Below are 5,316 nucleotides of genomic sequence, written 5' to 3'. Positions count from 1 at the left end.
CTGTAACTAACAGAATAATGAGAAACCAGGTCTTATGAAAACAATTTCTTCACTCCTGCAGTTTTAACAGCGTACCTATTAAAATCGTAATCTTTAGAAATTTCCTGTGATATCTAATCAATAGGTGAAAATGAGTGGAAGTGGAAGAATTGACTAATTACATAGTTTTTTTTATCTTTTATTATTTAATAAATATTTGATTATTTGTTGTTCTACATTTCCTATGTTATTTCTAAAGTTTTTAGTCAGGTAGAAGCTGGATGAGGAAGACTGACTCGTTGATTATTATGTAAAACATTGTGATACTTAAATAAAACATTTTAAAGTACCTGTTATTTTTTATTACAAAATCATACATATGAAAAAAAGTAAAAACGATAAATGGTTTATTTAGCTAAAAACTGTCTTATTTATTTAACAAAAATCAAACTTTCATATCATACCTAATTAAAATGCCTGGTTATAAATGCACTCCTTATTATGCTACCTCGCGCTGCATCCTGCACTTCAGCTACTGGAACAGCTTCCAGGTCAAGCTCAGGCTCAATTAATGGCTCATTCGTTTTCACGCATATATTGTGGAGGACAGCACATGCCATGCCACTATGATGTGGCATGAGTTCTCTAAACTGTTCTGCAGCTTTCGGTTTAGACAAGCAAACCGTCTCTTAAGTACTCCATTTACTCGTTCTATAACATTTCTTTTGGAGATTTGTGCTCTGTTGTATCGCTGTTTCTCTGGAGTATCAGGGTTTGGCACCGGTGTAAACATTATTTGTGTTTGTGCATAGCCACCGTCACCTAGTAGGATGCCGCTACCAGCCAGGTCACCTTCTTGTAGCCTCATAGAGAACCTACAGTTAGCATAAATCCTGGAGTCGTGTACAGACCCAGGCCAGCGTACAACAATATCAAATTTTTCCATATTGGGCCCACACACAATCTGCACATTAATGGAGAACCATCCATGACGGTTTCTGAAAACCTCTCCTGTTAAACGGTCTGGATTTTTTATAGGGATATGTGTGCAGTCTATGCAGCCTATTACACCTGGGAAGTGAGCTATGTTATAAAATTTCCTCTTAACTTCTTGTAATTCGTCTGCTGCAGGAAATTTTACAAAGTTCTTCACTTGCAAGGCAAGCTTTTTTGACAATTTAGCCACAATTTTTGATGCCAGGGACTTGTTTGTGGGCACAGAATTTTTGAACAGAATCAATATGTTGCTGAGTGGACTGTAATCGGTATAATTCTTTCAACTTATTGTTAACACCCTTGAAGCTACATCCATTATCACAAAATATTTGAGATGGAACTCCCCTTCTAGAGATGAATCTTTTTAATGAGGCCAAAAATGAATCGGTAGTTAAATCTGATGTTAGTTCCATATGGATGGCCTTTATTATAAAACACACATAAATGCAGACATAGCCTTTTGAAACTAATGATTTTCGGATTCTAGATTGTTTGATTTCAAATGGTCCACAAAAGTCAATGCCTACATTTTCAAATGCATGTGTAGAAGTTACTCTTTCTTTAGGATAAGAACCCATCAATTGTTGGCATGCCTTTGCCTTTAATCTAAGGGCGCTTTCAATTTATGCGTTTCGTGTCGGACCGCTGCCGCACGCTTAACGTGCCGCTGGTTATATCTCGCTGTCGGGCCGCTGCGGTACGTTTGCAGTCCGACACCGAACGTCTAAATTGAAAGCGTAATTTACAGCCGTGCGTTTTTATCCCAGTGATGTGACATCAGTCAAGCCATGGACTCTGACGAAGAAACATTACTGTTAGTGCTCGTGTTGATCATCAAAGAGAAGCAAAAACGACGCCCCCGTAAAAGAGCAGCACCGATGTTTTCTTTAACATGTAATTCTGGTGATTTCCATAATCTTTACCCTAGGATAAAACAAATACAAATAATACAAATACAAATAACAAATAAAACAAGATCCAAGCAAGTTTTTTAATTATCTAAGAACGGCTATTTTTACTACACACCTGTATAGCTGTATAGACCGTACCCTTAAAATGTATACTCCAAACATATTTTTAGATTTAATATTAAAATTTCAATAAGTATTTATATTAATTATTTCAAGTTATTTAGTTTCAATATTATTAAAACTCTGTATATTTATTGTACTCTGTATTGTTCTACAAGAAACTCATTTAACACAAGTTGTGTCCAACTAAAATTCAAAATTATCTAATGATTATAGAAGGATTTGTCCTTGATTGTACTTGTAAATATATTTAAATTGTGTTAAAGAAAATTATTCGTTTATAATATGATTTATTTACTTCATTATGATTAAAACTTTATCTTGCCTTCTTTTGTTTTATACCAAACTGACGTTAGTTATTAATTTAAACCATTATAATTTTTCTTTCTATACATATTTCCTTTTTTAAATATTAATTTAGACATTTACTATATTTTATTTATTTTGCGTATATTTATCATCATTCACATTCTTTTATATTCAAAATTACCTTTATTCATTTATTTATACCTACTTTATTTCATTTATTTTGCGTATATATTTCATCATTCATATTCTTTTATTTTCAAAGTCATCTTTTTATTTTATTATTTATACTTTTATTTCATTTCACACACATACATTTACGAAAGGTACATATAATTATTTCCACTCTTTGGTGGGCCAGGCCTGGTCTTCATTATTTATTTATATATTTATCTGTAGGGTACGCTAAACAACGAGAGTCGACTCTATAATAATTATAATATAAAAAACACATGTTCCATAAATATTACAAGGGCACATTTAAACTAGCTCTACTCTTAGGCAATTCCAAAATTCTTCACGGAGGGTTCTCGACCGCACTATGATCAGAAATAAGGACGTGACACCTTGTTGTACCCTACCATATGTACATTCGATGACTTTGCTATTTACTTTTTATTTTTATAAGTCGTCTGACCATACGTAATCGCTAATTATCTAAGTAATTGCGCTGTGTATGTCCCTTACTCGTATTACCTTCTTTAAATTACTCATATCCTTTAGAATCCTTCGGCCAATAAAATATTGTTAACGCTTGGGTGATCAGTCCAATTGTTTATCAACGTCTTAGAGACCAAAGTATCCTCAACCATACATTGCTCTTACGCGTACAGAGCTACTTTACTTATCAAACGTTACCTAATATTCTATAATAGCTTACTCATAACCATTTTCACCATAATTCATACATCTTCATTCAATTAAACTATACTTGTCAATTCCTAGTCTCAATAGAGTACTAAACAATCTTTATACTTAAACATCAATACCTAAACCCTTCGCTTATCTACATACGACGACGACAAGACGATTCGTACCTAATCATCATTTCTTGGAACGACAAAAAGATCTTTAATACTACATCTAGCCGTGTCTTTGCTCGCAAAATAAACTTTATACTCTATATTTTACTTATCTTTCTTCTATTAAGATTTTTTTTTTCTTTCTAAACCATTATGTTTACGTAACAATATCTAATATTATTAATGTATTTTTATTCTTTACATTCCAAACTTTATAATTTTTATTTATGGGTACCTATGTTGAAAATCAGTAGATATATTTTATTACTTTACTCAATTTATTTATCTATCTTCTGTAGTGACGTACGTGTTTTTTCAATATACAGTACATTTCGAATAATATGTATGTAGGTACTTATTTAAATTAATGTTGGTTGGTACTGTAACTTCATTATACCGTTAAGATATATTTTAATATTCTATTTACCAATACAGTTCGGGCATTACATTATTTTAATTTAGTGAAAATTTACAGGTGGTCAGGTTTCTCTGACTTCAACTGTACTTAAGTATGTATTTTTATCATCAGTTTTTATTTTTGACTACTGCATATTTTTGGTTTGTGATTCTATTTTATATTGCCTTTGAATGATATTCTAAACGTAGTTACACCCAAAAATGATAACTTTATTTTAGACCTGTATCTGTATCTTACCTGGTATCTCGATGATGGATCCATAGGAGATGAAGCAAGCACCGCTCTTCAAGACCTTGACTCCATGATCAAAGAATTCCAAAACATCGGACTAGAATTAAATTTCTCTAAATGTGAACTTTTTATCAACCCCAACCTACCGACAGACAAACAAACAGACATCCATAGTAAATTTAACTCTCTGGCACCCGGTATCAAAATCTTAAATAAAAGCTCGCTTCGTCTCCTCGGATCCCCAGTTCTTGACGAATCGATTCCCAAATATATTGACGATGAAATCACAAAATTCCAGGAATCATCGCATCGGCTGGTACAAATTAATCCGCAAATCGCCCTGGTAATCATCAGATACTGTCTTTTCGTCCCAAAATTTACCTATGTACTGCGATGTTCACCTATTTGGAGACACCAAAATTTACTTAATAATTTGGATGCGATGATCAGAAATATACTAACCGAAATTCTAAATTGCCAACTGGATAACTACTATAACCTACTTGGCCGAGGCCAGGAGCGCCTGGTCAGATATCGCTGGCCCACAACAAGATGTCCCTCGACTACCGGAATCCCAGAGGCTGTGGGACGAGCCGATCTGCAGGCAGGTTCAGGAAAATCTCTTAGAAACTGCCACCAACCCTGCAGACCGCGCCCGCCTCATGGCTTCTGCCGAACCGGAGTCGGGACATTGGTTGAGGGCCCTTCCATCTGCGAGTGTGGGCACACTGCTGGACCGCCACACCTTCAACCTTTCTGTCTGTTTGAGACTAGGCTGTAAGACCAACGAGCCACATCGCTGCCGTTGCGGGGACCCCGTCGACCAGCTAGGCCACCACGGCCTCTCCTGTCAGCGGAGTGCCGGCCGATTACCTCGCCACGCGGCCCCTAACGACGTCATACGTCGGGCCTTTGCGAGCGCCGGAATCCCCGCCATTCTGGAGCCAACCGGCCTGGCGAGAGACGACGGGAAGAGGCCCGACGGTATGACCGTAATGCCCTGGAAGTACGGGAAATGCCTAGTGTGGGACGCCACCTGCACCGACACAGTGGCCCCCTCCCACATCCAGGGTAGTGCCGCGGCGGCGGGCACGGCGGCGGCTGCTGCAGAAAACCTCAAACGGCGCAAATACAACGGTCTGTCTGACAGCTACATATTTGTGCCGTTTGGGGTTGAGACCCTGGGGCCGTGGGGACCCGAAGCGCGACGATTAGTAAAAGAACTTTCGTCGCGCCTGGTCGAGGTATCAAGGGACCAGAGGGCTGGCAGCTATCTCAGCCAGCGCATCAGCCTGGCTATACAGAGAGGGAACGCTGCCAGCCTCCTCGGAAC

The 5,316-nt window shown here is 37.4% G+C and overlaps 1 pseudogene; it reads right to left on the bottom strand.

The window, feature by feature from the left end:
* Positions 1-389: 389 nt before the first annotated feature.
* On the bottom strand, positions 390-4,013 carry LOC119692582 (annotated as a pseudogene).
* Between the last annotated feature and the right edge of the window lie 1,303 nt (positions 4,014-5,316).

This window comes from Plutella xylostella, chromosome 14 (genome assembly GCF_932276165.1).
Source record: "Plutella xylostella chromosome 14, ilPluXylo3.1, whole genome shotgun sequence".
In the NCBI taxonomy this organism is placed as follows: Eukaryota; Metazoa; Arthropoda; class Insecta; order Lepidoptera; family Plutellidae; genus Plutella; species Plutella xylostella.
This window is presented reverse-complemented; position numbering and strand designations above follow the sequence as displayed.